Source organism: Centruroides vittatus, unplaced genomic scaffold (assembly GCF_030686945.1).
Source record: "Centruroides vittatus isolate TY-2023 unplaced genomic scaffold, ASM3068694v2 contig_1213, whole genome shotgun sequence".
Lineage (NCBI taxonomy): Eukaryota > Metazoa > Arthropoda > Arachnida > Scorpiones > Buthidae > Centruroides > Centruroides vittatus.
In genome coordinates, this window is record NW_027120776.1 from 1,251,059 (window position 1) to 1,268,012 (window position 16,954).

Sequence of the window (16,954 nt, forward strand, 5' to 3'; positions counted from 1 at the left end):
AGCAAAAACAAGTTGAAAATTCTCAAAAAATTGGCAAAATGGGCCAAAAGTTGCCTAGAAAACGACCCCCCCCAAAAAAAACCGTTAAATTCTCCAGGATTTAACCAAACCCCACCCACGAAATGATCAAAATCTGGCAAAGAAATGTGATTAAAATATCCAAGATGCGATCAAAATTGCCAAAAAACACCGCCGAAACCCTCAAAGTTTCTTACAATTCTGATCATCAGACAGTTTGATGATCAGAATTGCTCAGACTTTAATCCTCGAATGTCTTATAGATAATTGGCAAGGGTTCAAAACAGTATGGAGCAATGGGCTTCATACGGTCTCTGCCCATTAACGTGGGCAATTCGTTAATGGGCAGAAAGGGGATTCTTGTGGCATTAGTGCATGAAGAAGAGGAAGTCATTTCGAGTATTCGTATGTAAGAATGGATGTAGAAATGCCGTCCCCCCTTCGATAATTCAATATAAACATTTTTCGGATGTCGATCACGTGTTGCTATGCGGCTGGAATGAAAGATAGGTGGTAGAACATTGAAGAGGGACACTCGGGGTAGAAAAACGGGAGGTTACAAAAGACGCCTAACCATTCATTAATGATGGAACCATTGCGTGATCGGATGTCCAGATAAATATCAAGATGACGTCCGGCCATGTTACATTATAAATGAATGGAGAGTCCACCGATGTGTATTAAATGATTTAATGATGTAGAACGGACAATATTATGTCAGCTAATTGAGAAAATGTCGTACGAAATCCTTGACCCCTCCGAGTAACACCCTTGTACCCGCATTTAGCGCAAAATTTCGTGAGAAAAATACCATGTAGATTCTTCAAACTTACAAATTCCTCGGTGACTAAAGTCGGGTAATTTGGTCTCGTACATCGTGTAATTTTGGGCAGATTTTTTACGGGGCAGATTGTTTTAGGTAATTTTGATAGATTTTATACATTTTTAGACAATTTTGTTGCCAAAATTTCTCGTTTCCTCCATAAATCTCAATGATTTTTGACGATCTTTCTTGTTAAATCTTAAAGGTTTTTTTGAGCTTCCTGCTGAATTCTTAAGATTTTTGTAGTTTTCCGCTAAATTTTCAAGATTTTTCGGACATCTTTTAGCTAAATTCTTAAGATTTTTTATGTTTACGCCGCTAAATTCTTAAGATTTTCGACAATCTTTCTGGTTAAATCGCGAAGGTTTTTGCAGTGTTTTCGCTGAATCCGGAATAAAATATTGCAAAAATATCACAAATATCACGGAGGAATTTGCTCAAAATATGCCAAAAATCATCAGTTTTTCACGCTAATGTAAGCAATATATTAACCATACAAAAAAAATCGAAATTATAATATTACCTTGGAGAATTCTTATGATGATGATGACGATGGCAATAAAATTCTTGGATGATTAACGACAATTCGCTTCAGATACATTAATTTTGTGGTAATTATGAATGACAAGCGGTTGAATTCTTCATCAATTTCCTCGATATTCCCATGCAGATATGAAGAATTTTCCCCCCTTCTTCCTCTTCTTCATACCAAGAAAGATGACTGGAAAATTAATAAGAAAATACAATTAGTTACATAATTAATTAAATGCCAGTTCATCTTGTAACCTGAAAGAGATGTCACTGAAAAACTGAATGGAAAAAATTAATTTGATCACATTTTCGGATAAAATTCTTCCGGTTAATTTAAACGTCGGTTATTTCTACCATACAAATCTTTAACGTTATAAATTGATACGCTGAGCCAATATTGAAGTTTAATGTATTAATTATGAAATAGTTTATTTAAAAATCTTTTAAACAAGTTTTTATATGAAAAAGTTGCTTTTTTTTTTTTAAAGGGTTCTGACATAAAAAGATTAACGTACAAATCCAATCTCGAAAATTCCTGGCGAGTTTTTTTTAATGTAAATAAATCTAGTTAACTGTACGTAAGTCTTTGTGTGTCCAATGCTTTTTAGCTAGGTAAATGTGTGTCTAGATAAATCTAGGAAAGCATAGATAAGCCTAAGTAAGACTAGGTATGTCTAGTTATGTCTAGGTAAGTCTAGGTATGTCTACGTAAGTCTAGGTAAGTCTACATATGTCTAGATAAGTCTAGGTATTACTGGGTAAGCCTAGGTAAGTCTAGATAAGTCTAGGTAAGTCTAGGTATGCCTAAATAAGTTTAGATAGTACTAGGTATGTCTAAGTAAGCCTAAGTAAGTCTAGATATGTCTAGATAAGTCTAGGTAAGTCTAGGTATTACTAGGTAAGTCTAGATATCTAGGTATGTTTAAGTAAGCCTAGGTAAGTCTAGATATGTCTAGATAAGCCTAGGTAAGTGTAGGTGTGTCTAGGTAAGTCTAGGTAAGTCTAGGTATGCCTAAATAAGTCTAGATAGTACTAGGTATGTCTAAGTAAGCCTAAGTAAGTCTAGATATGTCTAGATAAGTCTAGGTATGTCTAGGTAAGTCTAGGTATTACTAGGTAAGTCTAGGTATCTAGGTATGTTTAAGTAAGCCTAGGTAAGTCTAGCTATGTCTAGATAAGCCTAGGTAAGTCTAGGTATGTCTAGATAAGTCTAGGTATGTCAGGTTTTCTAGGTAAATTTAGGTATATCTAGGTAAGTTTGGATTAAATCTAGACAAGATAGTAATTTTTATCTTGTATTTCTAGACATTTTTTAAGTCTTGGAAATTATTGATAATTTTTTTTCAACTCTAGCGGATTTTTAAATAGTGTTTGTCAAATTTTCAAATAATTTATTATTTATTTTTATTAAATCTCGAAACTTTCTATCAATTTTTTTGCTGAATATTGTAGATTTTTAGACTATTTTCTTCTCAATTCTTGAAAATTTTTATCAAAAGTCCTGACAATTTTTGCTAAATTATACAGAATTTCTAGATTACTCTTTGCTAATTCGTACAGTACATCTCGAAACGTCAAGAAATGCAAAAAAATTCGAGGGTAATTTTTGTACGTACGTATGGCTGTTAATGCGTGCTCGTGTGTGCGGGCACGATTTTGTTCACCCTGTTTGAAGCTTAATAACTCTCGTACCTTTTATCTAAAATTTCTGAAATTCTGCAGGTAGGCTTGTGTATTAGGGGGGTTGGAGCTATTAAATTTTGGTGGTTAAAGGTCGAGGGGGGATGAAGAAGACAGAGGAAGTCAAGTGTCGTATCTCCAGTCGTTATTAGCACTTACAATTTTATAAAACTAGTTTTTACCGTAAAAAATTAAGCTTTGCCATTTTATAATAATTAATAATATAAAAAGTTTTAAAATAAAATCCCATAACAGATGGCGCCACACACAATTTTAACTCTTGCCGGGAAAGTAATACAATTCGTTACTGGATTCTCTAATTCAATTCTACAAATTCCCATGCAATAATTTGCCAAATAGCGTAGATCTGTTAGCTTTAACAGGCAATTGGATTAATTAAATTTTTAAAAAATATAGTTTAATTATCTATTTTAAAAATAGCATTTTCATATAACTTTCCCACTCGTTTTTTTATTCATTTATCCATTAAAGTAGAACACGCTTTTTACATTAACTGAATGGCACTGCTCTGTACCAAATGAAAGTACGAATGGTCACTTAAATATAACTTTATTTCTTATAAAAGGAGGAGAAAAATAAAAGGAAAATATAGGAAAAAATCGCTTTCCTACAGCAATTTTTTTCGGTAGAAACTAAATGTCTTTAACCCCATTTTCTATTGTAAATAATCCTTAAATACTTGAGAATTTAAGAGGTTGCCACATACACGGACATAAAACAATTTATAATATATAACATACACATTAACACGTATGTTTAGCACACATAGCAAACAATACAAACTCTAGTGTGTAATACGTGTACTTTATATGCGGTGTGTATTGTGTTTGGTCTATATATGATGTATATAACACACAATAGATATGTCACATAAGCACACAATAGGCCAGATATAACAGACAATACACACAATACGGTACATAATACAAACACTAGATACGTCACATATAGCAGACAATATACACAATACATAAGTAATATATAATGCGAACACACAATATAAATGAACGCATACAACAGATACAACACAAACAGAATACAACATACAAAACAGATACAATAGCACACAACAAATACAGTAGGTGTCATTTCTTTTAGTTCATTTCTCGTAATTTCATTTATTTTTAGTTAAATATAATAAATTTGTAAATAAAATATTTCCAATATCTTTAAAATTAATCACATATTGTTCACAATGATAACATATTCGAAAAATCACAAATGTAGTTCGCGACTTACTACTTGGGAAACATATAATATACTTTAAACACATTCAGAGCTGTTATTGCTTTGATATCGAAAGATATAGAAAATGTAAATTATTATAAATATTGTGTAATTAATTATCTATGTTATTTAATTATAAATTATAATGTAATTGTAATATTTTATATTTTAAAAAATGTCTTAATGAATGTCAATAGTTGCTAAATAATCAACCTTCATACAAGAGTAAACTAGCCTCAAAAATGAGAAATTTAAATGCTTCCAACCTCTAAAGTGAGGCATTTAAATGTCAATCAACCTCAAATGAAGCATTCAAGTGACAACAGATGCACTTAAACGTTAATTCATCTCGAGAGAAGCATTTAAATGTTTATGAACATTTTATTTTGATAATGAATGAAGAAATGTAAGGGAAAAAAAGGTGTCACATATCAAAATACACGCTTCGGGGCTTAGATATTCTTAAACATTCCTCGAACGTGATAACAGAAAGGGATCTCAATCATGAGAATGATCAGAATGTGGAATGATGACAGCAATAGATGAGTCGGTTATCTAGAATTACCTCATGTAACATGTTCGACTGTTTGCTCAGAAGAGAGATGTTATGTTTAGCATTTATAGACCTTTATCACTACAAAGTCATCGGTGCAGCAAATATTTCCTTTGATTTACTTTGATCGGTGCAGCAATCTCTTCTATACAATCATCGTAGAATCTACAGCAGAATCGTTGCTTTTAACGCTTATAAATCTAATTATTAATCGGATATTTTGATTAATTATATAACTTTTAACGATCTAGTTTCGTTCTTTTTAACAAAATACGTTGATTTTATTCTGTTTTAGCAGTGTAAAACTGTCACTTCTTGCATAGGAAGTAGCCATGGGTGCAGGAAGTGGTCGCTGCTTTTGTGCATCTTTTTTTAATAAATTATAGTAGAATATCTTTCAAATAAAGCAATAATTCTCGAAAATATTCTCGAATTTCATCATTTCGTCGATTTTTTTAGTCGGTAACATCCTTTAAGAGTACGGGAAAGCAAGAATATGTTTTGTAGATTGCGATCTACCGGTTGGGAAATGAAGTTTTGAATTATAAGATACTTTTCGATATTACTTGAGAAGTATTTTCGGAAATTAAAATTTATTAAAATTACTTTAATTAATCACTCGTAAGGTATAAATTTATTATATTTATTAGCTACTATGTTCATTAATTGTAATTAATTTGAATATGTATTCCTCTTCGAGTTTTATATAACTCGTCAACCTTCGGAACAATTTTAAAATCCATTTTGTTGACTTAAAAAAACAACCAAATGAGATTTTTAACAAAGATTAAGATTATATCTGGTATCGTGTCAGATTTATGCACTGGTTAATCAATAAATAAATTTAAAAATTCCATTAAACTCGAACGAAAACGAAGAAGAACATCTGTTGAAAAGGAGGATTTTTGCATAAATTGAGCTTTTGATAATGCCGAAATAAATATTCATAACTAAATTCTGCATTCAAGAGAGGGACATTTGATGGGGATATAAGAGAAAAACATTTTGAAATCATTAAATATATTATGTATAAAAAAAATAAATCATTGAAAGTATGTTCCTCTTCCCTCCTCCTAGCATCATCTTCTGTCAATCAACATAGTTCATGTTTTTTTTTTTTCCTTTCTATTTTTTTAATCTAGATACGACCTTGGAAGGCTTTTAAATATACGATATCTTTGCTCTTCTTACAACTAATCCAATTAAGGCTACGACATTCGATGCTAAAGTTATGACAGTGTCTGCTTATATGCTATGACTCCTATAGCATCTTACCATTCCGCTCACGAACGTTGGCCCCAATAGATAAATGCGCCCTTATAAACATTCTTGCATCTACCCTTGAATGTTAGCATTCTACAGAATAAATTCGTCCCTTAAGGGGATAAAATTAGGCTAAGGTTTCTGAATTATTTTTATATCTTTTGATGCTGAGAGATGTCGGAGCATCGAGAGGACGTTCAGAAAATGGAGTTTTTTCCCGCACGTATTTTACAAAAACTCATTAAAATCTTTGGATGGGTGTCACGTGGTCACGTTTTACTAGGAAATATTAAGATAGGACCCCCGAAAACACGTCTTATACTGATTTAAAGTGATGTTTGCCATCCTGAACGTCCCTCATTGCAATTAACTTACTTATGTAAATTTCATTGCTAGAGCTTTTATTTACAGATAAAAATCAATTTTATAATTATAATTTTTTATGAATCTTCATGAATATTGATACATATAGGTATATACAAACGTAGGATCTTAAATCCACAATCAGATAGGAAAATTTACGAGTGTCAAAGTTCTTTTCGTGTCTGTTTTTAAGAGTAACTCATCAATTTGTTTAACATTACTTTAAAGAACAGTCGAACCAGCTCCACAAAAGGGGGGGGGAGCATTCTAGCTACTTACTAAAGTATAGCTTCAGCAGGCCTCCTAAGTGTAGAATAATAAAAACTTAGATCATAGCAACGAGTTAAGTTAAGTTTCGCTTCCATAAACGTTCACTTAACGATAGAAAAATAAGAATAAAAGTCGTATCCGATCTCGATAACAAGTGATCATAAACTGGTTCGGTCATTTTATCCATTTCTAATTCTTGAAATAGATTCGGAATGAAAAAAAAATGAAAAAAAAAAAAATCGTAATTCTAATAGTCTTGTATTGAAAATCACGCAATATAATTTAAAAAAAAAAAATTCATTTTAAGCTTTCCGGATCATAAATTTCTATAGAATTACAAAAGTAAAAAAAAAATTTATGGTCTATAAAGCGTCCAGTTGTGATAGAACATGATTGAAAGAACTGAAAGATCACATCTGATCTCTCATATACAAAAGCTTCTCCTTTACTTAAAAATCTTTTCCTTTAAGTAAGGGGTTTCTCCTTTAATCAAGAAGCTTTCCCTTTAAGTATAAAGGTTCTCCTTTAAGTAAGAAGCTTCCCTTTTAATTAAGTAGCTTCTCCTTTTAGTATAAAGCTTTTCCTTTAATCAAGAAGCTTCTCCTTTAATTAAGAAGCTTCCCCTTTAATCAAGAACCTTCTCCTTTAATTAAGAAGCTTCTTCTTTAAGTATAAGAGTCCTCCTTTAATTAAGAAGCTTCTCCTTTAAGTATAAGAGTCTTCCTTTAATTAAGAAGCTTCTAAGGCCATTATAAGCTTTAGAAATAAGAAAAAATTCTTTTGATTTGCTAAAATATATCATATAAATTTTGAAATTTTAATCAAATATTAACTTATTTAGGCTTTTTCTTTATATTATTTTACATTGTTCGTCTCAAGTTACAAATAGCTATCATTCGGTTACACTCGACTTTTAATTAAAAAAAATAATAATCATCATTTTTTCAAAGTTGATTCCTGCCTATAACATTTCCTAACAATATTTTTGAGATAAACTTCCTAAATTTGCTAGAATTAACTTAAAATTTAACTAATATACATTAAGATATTATTAAAATATTAAATTCTTTAAATTAATTAAAGTATTTAATGAAACGTTTTAGATACGCATATATTTTCCGTCGAGTCTACACTTACAGCTTCTCAACCGTTAGATCGCGATTCCCAACTTTTCGCTTACTTTTACGACTTTATAAAACAGTAAAAGGAGATTTAACTGAAGAAAACATTTATAAAATTCTCTTGGGAATATATTCTTACAAAATTTTAATTAAATATGTTGTTAAAATTAGAAAAAAATCATATTTTTTTGATAGTAAACTTCACATCACACGTTAGGGGATTCTGGGGATTTTAGACATATATTGCTCAAAATTATGGCATAAAATAAGGTTTTGTGACATATTTTAACCTTTAGTTAACCTATACGAATCTATTTAATTAAGAATTATCGAGAAGAAAATGATTTGAAATATGTACTGATCGATTCGACGGAGTATAAGATTAATCTACAGTTAAATCAAGGGACATTGTAAGTAAGAGATAATGATTCATCATGGATAAATTATACAAAAAAATCATTTCCTGCACCATCCAAATTATTTTAATTACTTCCAAGATGCAAACTGCGATAAGAAGAAAATAATTTATCTTAATATCTGTACATAAAAACGCGGAATAAATCCAAAAAAAACCAAGATAAATCGAGTGAACATGGCAATTTTTTCTTTAAATATTTTCCACTTGAATTTACAAATGACAGAAATTATCTAAGAGAAAATTCCTTCATCCAGTCTACAACATTATAATCTTCTAATCTGGGTTTTAAGATGCGATCTAACAAAATTTACAGGGATGATAGGCAAACCCTAACATTAAAGACCCCCCTAATATGCCTTGAATGTTGTCATCAAACGTTAGAGAACCCTATATTAAATAAGACAAACTGATGGGTAAACTTGTCATCCATGTTCCAATAGATGGACACGGTTGACAAAGAGGTATTAAGATTGTATATTTGTACCCGAAATTTATCTGATGAGAGACAATATCTGTCAGCGGTTGAATCGTCCACTTTGCCTATTTATCAACGTTATCTGTTACCCATCTTTCGGAGGCCCACAGCAATCTGGGACCACCTCCACGCGCCACTGCTCCTTCTAGAAACTCGAAACCCCCGTCTCGAATTCTCTACCCCAACCGGCTACAGTATACAAAAACCTCTACCTCATACGCGTGATTACAATGCGTTATTCCTCTATTGAAAACCCGTTAGTGGGTAAGCGATGGTATACATCCATTTCTTCCGTGTTTAAACGCCCGTTTGTGGATTCACCCCTCTTAATGTTAGTGTTTATAGAGAGAATAAAACTTTAAATACTCATAAAGCTCTTTAAAAATGTGCCATAGACGATATGGAACAGATGCAAAGGGGGGATCTTCAGAGGTAGTCACTATAGCGTAAGGCCTTCAATCCTATAAAATATACCGAACCCCGCAGGGGGATGACTGTCTAATCATTATAATATCATACTTTAAGATCACATTTGCGTGTCTGTAGGACCAAATAGATAAGGGAAAATGTTTCATCCACCAAAAAACTGCGGTAATAAATCTCGAAATTTCATTTTAACATTTCTGCCAATATAAATCATTCATGGTTCACTACTAAACGTGTTCGGAATGCTCAATATTTATGACTTAACACTAATATAAATAGCGCTTACCACTAACGCTACGTCCCACTAAGTAATTGTCCCGGGAGTAAACACAGGAATAAAAAAAAAACCCCTTTCAAGAGCCACCTGCTTAGAACCGCCCACGTTCAAGGTGAAAACTCTTTTTGTACCACTTCTGGGATTCAACACTGGACACGTGCACAGACTAAAATGGAGATCAGACACGTATGCGTAAGTGCGGTTGGCGTGTCCGTCTTTAATGTCTGTCCGAACGCTTTGTCTATTAAAAATCGATCACTTCCTCCACGTACCAACCCGTTTAAAACACAAAATTAATTAGGAATTTAAGGGGGGGACGCCCCCCCCCCCGACGTCACGTTTATAAATACAATTACTGTTAAGGTCGAATCTTTTGATCAAAACAAGGATATACATCTCGAAAACAATACATGTAAATAATTTATAGAAGTAATAAGTATACCGCACATGTGAAGGTACCTTTGTTAACATCTGATGCTGCCTTTGTTCCAAAGAAAGTTATAAATTGTTCTAGTGTCAGCTTCTGCTGCATTAATTAGGTACGAAGTGCCTCCTGATATATAACATGATCCTTAATGATACACTTAACCCGTATTATTTGGATCAATAAATCATGTATTTATAAAGTTGTATTCTTGAAGCACTCAATTTTTTTTTTTTTTTTTTAATTTTTACGAAGATAAAAAAAATACAAATGATTTGTTGAACATTTCTCGAGAAATGAACACGTAACAATAAAAAAAAAACACAGAGAGAGAACGGCAAAAATAAGGTCAGCAACGAGGAGTTAAGTGTTGATATGTAATCACGAGGGTCAAAAGTACAGAATCGTGACATTAACATAGAAGCTCATCCCTGCAGTAGCTGACCCGTAACATAATATATCGTGAACCTGTTAAAACAACCTAATTTTTTTCCGGAGGGGGGTAAGTACGTACTAGACAGGTGATAAATATGCTTAATGTTAATCAGCGCGGGTCAGTTTTAATGTATGCAACGCGGGGAGGAAGTCGAGCTCGTGCGCAAGGTCAAACGCTCTTGTTATACTTTATTCTAGGGGTTAATAAATAGAAGTTTTCAAGTAGTGACAGATAAATGGAAACTTGTAGCCGGCGGCCATCTTTGTGGAGGTTAATCTCGGTTTGAAGCTTAGATTTTCTTTTCTTTTTTTTTTTCTTATTTTCTGACCTCATGGGTGTAGAAATATTATCGCGTTTGTCACGATTCGTTTATTCTGATAACGTCATCATTTTCCGGTCTATTCAACAGCTGTTTGTTGCCAGAAAACTTTCAAACATTTTCTAATCTTTCGACAGATGTTTAAGCTTGAGAAGAAGAAAATATTCAGCTACGAGTTGCGTTACTTTCCCGGCCGGAGTTTAAAATTGTGCGTGCCGCCATCTGTCTTTTTATATTATTAATTATTAAAATGGCAAAAAGCTTAATTACGAGTTTTATAAAAATTGTAAACGGTAATAACCCCATCGGAGATACGACACGTGGCTTCATCTTTATCTCCTCACCCCTCGACCTTTAACCTCCGAAATTTAATAACGTCGATCCCCCTAATATACAAACGTCACTGAAAAATTTCGGAGATTTTCGACAAAAGGCACGGGAGTTATTAAGCTTTAAAGCGTGCCACACACACGCACACGTGGGTTCGGACCACGCTAAGAAGAATGCTAAAGATTTGGGTTCGTATCCCAAGCATCACTTTCATAGACTCGAGGTCAGATCACGCGTTAAGTCAGACGCATTATACTGATCAATCGTGCGGAACTGTAGCAGGGGGTCACCTTAAATGACCCTAATTATATATAAAACGCTGTTTAAAGCACGTGTGATAATGCTTATTATCCTCACACTTAATTAAATCAATATATATATACTGTATATACATATAAAGTTTATGTTATGTGTTGCAAACGCACGTATAACCTCGGGTTCGGACCACGCTAAACAGAATGTTAAAGATTTGGGTTCGTATCCTGAGCATCAATTTCGTAGACTCGAGGGTTCAGATCACGCCAATTACCAATTTCAACTGTGAAAATTTGGTTCGCATCTTAAATGTGAATTTCACGGACATGGATTTAGATCATGCCAAGTATGATTAAGAAAGATCACGGATTCCTACCACGCTAAATCAAAACCTGTATTAACCGGAAACGATTCGTTCTGAAGCTTTTTTTCCGTTTAAGCGGGTTTTCGTTTTAGACAAGTTTCACTGTATGAAGTTATAAATATACAAAAATTTTTTTAAAAAAAAAGCTATATTATTTTATTTTGTTAATTTTTCTAAATGCTCTTTGTGTATTTTTTGAGTTTTTCTAAAATGTATTTTCCGTAATTCCTGCGCTTTTCTGGAAGCATTTTTTGTAATTTTTGCGCTTTTCTAGAAGAATTTTCTGTAATTTTTGCGCTTTTCTGCAAGCACTTTCTGTAATTTTTGCGCTTAACTGGATGCATTTTCTGTATTTTCTGCGCTTTTCTGCAAGCATTTCCCGTAATTTTTGCGCTTTTCTGCAAGCATTTTCTGTAATTTTTGCGCTTAACTGGATGCATTTTCTGCGCTTTTCTGCAGGCATTTCCCGTAATTTTTGCGCTTTTCTGGAAGCATTTTCTGTAATTTTTGCGCTTAACTGGATGCATTTTCTGTATTTTCTGCGCTTTTCTGCAAGCATTTCCCGTAATTTTTGCGCTTTTCTGCAAGCATTTTCTGTAATTTTTGCGCTTTTCTGCAAGCATTTTCTGTATTTTCTGCGCTTTTCTGCAAGCATTTTCTGTAATTTTTGAGCTTTTCTAGAAGAAATTTTTTAAAATATTTTTCTATTTTTTTAAATGCATTTTTATTGCCTTATTATAAGAAAAAATTTACATTTTTACACATCTTCCTTAATTACTTTAGCCAATTAAAATACTTCATTAGAAGATTTGCATATAGCCTAATTCTGCACCGAAACACACTTAAATTTACATTAATTTACTGGCTTTTTTTTAAAATCTTAATCTTTGGGATATAAAATTAAACATGTAATTATTCTGTAAAAAAAAAAACAAAATTATTTTCAAATCTCTCGACATATCTTGTTTTTATCAAGCAACAAATCAGTGTACAGCTAATTGCTCGAATACACTTCATGCAGCAATAAAAAAAAATATATATATATAGGCCTATATATATATAAAAAACGTAAATAATTAGAAAGTTTAATGTGCAAAATTACAAAATAAAAATAATATCGCCGAAATTCAATTAAATTTAATCGAAATTAAATATTTTCGCGATGTTTGCTAGATACGAACATACATCCAGACGTACTGTACAAAATTCGAGTTTTCTGGTTAACTTCTCTTCCTATAATGAAGAAATTAGCTTACCCCTCGAGCACCAACACCCAAAGGGGACCACGAGATGCCGTATAATACCGAAAAATAATGGCCAAGTTTCGGAAGGTAAACATCTTTGACCCGCTCGGCCATCACCAAAACTGTACAAACAACGTGATGTATAGTAATAACGTACGGTCGCATACGTACAGGATGCTGTCACGTGGACGGAGTCGGTAAAATTCAAACACACAAACGACTACCTGTGACCCAAATAACACCTTTAACTGATAACACCTGCAAGACCATTGTTATAAGTGGAGTTTGGGAATCACCCCGTGGCACGTTTTAGAAAAATCACTTTTCGAAGATCCCATTGTCTTCTATGTAATTTTCGGGTCTTGTAGTGAGAAGAAGGGGGGAAAAAAAGGAAGAAAAATCATCATTTAGCATTGGAGGGAGAAGATTGTGTTTAGTTAAGGATGAGGTATGAGGTGGAAGGAGAAGAAGGAGGAAAAGATGATGATTAAAGAGTATTTTAACCTAGTTTATAGGATTGTCCATCTTTATTAACTTGCACCTAAGGCCTATAAAAAAATATATATATATACAGATATATACAATAATAAAATTCTATAAGGATATATCAAGGGTATTATTAGGGAATTTTTGGGTTTTTTAAGGTTGCTTAGTGGTGTTTAGTGGTGAACGTATGACACAGAAGATGTAATTTATGTAATTTTATAGGGTTTTTTTTTTATTTTTATTTTTATTTATTACTCCTTAATGATAATATAAATTTAATTTTATATTTAAGAAAGGGAATTATATGATATTCAAGAAGATAATTAATTTTTTTTGAACAATTATCTGTGGTTTTTTTTAATACACAAAATTGCTTTATTCTTTTAAATTTATAAATGAGTTATTAGGGGTAAGAAAGTGGTTAATAATTGCTTAAAATTGGTGATTTAGCCTAAAATTAGGTTTAAATTGTAGATATTTATGATAATATATGAAATTTATTATTAATTTATGGGCATTGGTACATTCATTATGGCAAAAAACAACTCTATGTGCTTACTTGAAGAAACAGAATATGGCATATAAGGTATTGAATACAAGAAACACATCAGAAATAGGCACAATATTTCACAGAATATGGATCCTATACTCCTATAGGATCCATATTCTATGGGATATTGTGCCTGTTCCTTGATAACATAGAAGTTAGTGTCTTAAAATTAATGATTTAGTTACTTTGGACCGTACAGAATGTATCATATGTACCATTTATGGTATATGATTATCATATTGCATGTTTTATATGATATTCTATGTGTCTGTTATGATTTTTATATGAGTTTTGCTTATTGGAGTGATATATAATACATATGTATTTATGGCACATTGGAGTAGGCCTATATACTGAGAATGTGTACACCCTTAAATATGGAATTAACCATAAATATAGAATTAACTACGGAAAATACGTATTTACAGCTAATTTTTGTCATAAATATCAAGCAGAAGCAACACATTATGCGGTGTTAAATATAATCCAGTGCTAATAAAAACTTATGTACACAAATTACATACATTAAACATACAAAAAAAATGAATATTTAACATAAAAAAAAGCATTGTATAAGTAAATAAATCCACTTAAGTAAAGTTTAAACACATTAAAATGCAGCTCACACTCAACAGTAACAGGCATTAACTGGGTCTTTATATATATATATATATATTTAATATTATCCAAAGGAGTGGTTAGAAAATAAAATAAACAAATTGAAGTGAAGGAAGCACAATGACAAATTATTCAACCACACAAACAAACAGGAGAGAGAGAAAAACAATTAAGATTTAAGAGGATTTTTCTGTGTTAGAAGCTTCCAGTTGTGTGTGTAATGAGCAGTTTAATGTCTAGACAGAGATTGATGAATACCCAAAGCAAGTCACTTGTTAGTGTAGAAGACATATTTTCCGGATGTTTACAACTAAGTTGAAGAAATTTTTAAGTTGGTTTCTGTGTAGAAAGGGCGGGAACCACTTAAAACCCTGCAGGGTGCACTGGAAAGTTAGGAGTTGAGAGATGTTACCTCCCCACAATGAGTCTAGGAATATACTAGTGTGTTACTTGAGGTAAAGATGATGTGTCCACCTGTCGTTAGGAGTGGTAATTTTCGGTGGGAGTGGACATTTTTTTTTCTTCTTCTTCTTCTTCTTCTTCTTCCTTCTCCGGCCACCGTTATTACTAGGTTGGTATTAAAGAAAACACCATTTCTTCAGGTGATTTCCCCCTCCCATGGGTATTTTTGTTTGTCATAATATTTGTGTAGCTGTGAAACCACGTGTTATACGTGCTTAAAACTGTGATTATTCGAAAAATTTAGTGTCTAATTGGTGGGAATTTATTAAATTTACACACATAATATGATTCTTTATATATATTTTTTCAAAAAATTTAAAATCTTCCTCGTTTTATCTACATTTTTGTGTAATGTATATGAAAAGAGGATGATTTTGAGGAACGGTCGAAGGATGAGGATGTTTTTTTACATAAAATTTTGTAAAAAATATTCATTAATAATTATTATTTACTTAAAATTAATCATAGATGATGTAGAAGAAGAGTAAATTGTGCAATTGTATGTAAAAAATATGCATTTTATAGAAGATTTAAGTGTATATTTAATTAAGGACCACTCTCAGAACGTACTAAACCAAAAAAAAAAAAGACTCATAAACACTCATATATATAACTTTTTTAAAGTATTGATGAAGTATAACACATTCGATTGGCAGTAATTCGTGAAAATCTCCAGTTTTACACCTTTTTTCTCTGGCATATCAGCAATTTTATCAAGAAGATAAAGGATAAAATGAGGCGTAGATTAATGTTAGAAGCGCGAAGAATATTTAGGAACGTCACGAGATAAGATTTCATACACAACTCTTGATAAAGTAACGTTCCTACATTGAATGTGTGTCAAAGATAATTAAAATTTGAGATAAAAACTATTATATTTTAATATATTAATTTATATTTAAAGCGTAAAATCTTCCTAAAATACTTCTACGACTAGAAGAGCTATCAATCTGTATAGAAACAATCAATTTAGACTTAAAATAAATAAAATGTTTAATTAAATTTAATATTATTAAACAAATTTTAAATAAAATTAAACAAATATTTTACTTTTTTTGTGGATTTTCTGGCGAGAAACTCGTATTTTTCTATTTTTAAACTGTCGCGCGGATATGCAAATGAATAATTTGCATATCCGCGCGACAGTTTAAAAATAGAAAAATACGAGTTTCTCGCCAGAAAATCCACAAAAATTAAATAAATAAAAATGAATTTTGCTTAGAAATTTTAAAAAATATAACAAATTCAAGCGATTTTAGGTTGAATTTTAAATAATCACGCGATTAACTTAAAGAAAATATCACCCTGACACCATTAAAAAGTGGAACCGATAGACGTATATTCATTAGGTTAGATTGCAACAAAATGAAAATCTTCATCAAAATGGATTGCCTTCAGGAAACACTATCAACAAGTCCAAATGATTAACTTAATCATCCGGGCCATTCCTGGTGAACCCCTCTTTGCAACAAGAAAAAAAAAAGGAAGGTATTCTCGATTAGTGAGGTGTATCACACGCATCGTGTCTACAGATTAACAGTCCAGGACGCAATTTTCCCACTGTTATCGCTAAGTAGTGTTTGGGCGGTTCCACAACCATCTTGTCTCACCGGTATAATTTGATACCAAAGTTGGGCCCTTCTTTGAAATTATACAGATCCCAAGCCTGGTGATTAGCAAACTACTATCGCTTCATTGGATCTGTGTATCGATGTTAAGCTAGACTTGTGCTTCCTCCTCTGTCATTAAAGAACTACCAATACTTGTGGTGCCCTAGGGTTTTCTTGTGGCACATATCTATGTACTTCAAATCGTGACCCTCTTTTCCTTAAAGGAAATCGGGTCAATTAATGTCTGTAACTAGATTATCAATGCGAAATAAAGTCGTGTTACTTTTATCTTCGTTATACACATAAAAAAAAATACAAGGAGTTTGAAATTAACCCCTCCGGTAAATTGTGGATATATATATATATATATTAATTTTGTAGTAAAATTTG

General features: G+C 32.0%; 2 protein-coding genes across 2 annotated transcripts in view; one reads left to right on the plus strand and one right to left on the minus strand.

The window, feature by feature from the left end:
- The window catches only part of Ssl1 (general transcription factor IIH subunit 2 Ssl1), a 35,731-nt gene extending 34,184 nt beyond the window's left edge, over positions 1–1,547 (minus strand). The window contains exon 1 of the mRNA XM_067283635.1: positions 1,365–1,547. The gene's annotated coding sequence lies outside the window, so the exon portion shown is untranslated. The remainder of the gene's footprint in view (positions 1–1,364) is intronic.
- The window catches only part of Ssu72 (Ssu72 CTD phosphatase), a 204,141-nt gene that overhangs the window by 56,191 nt on the left and 130,996 nt on the right, over positions 1–16,954 (plus strand). The window lies entirely within an intron of this gene.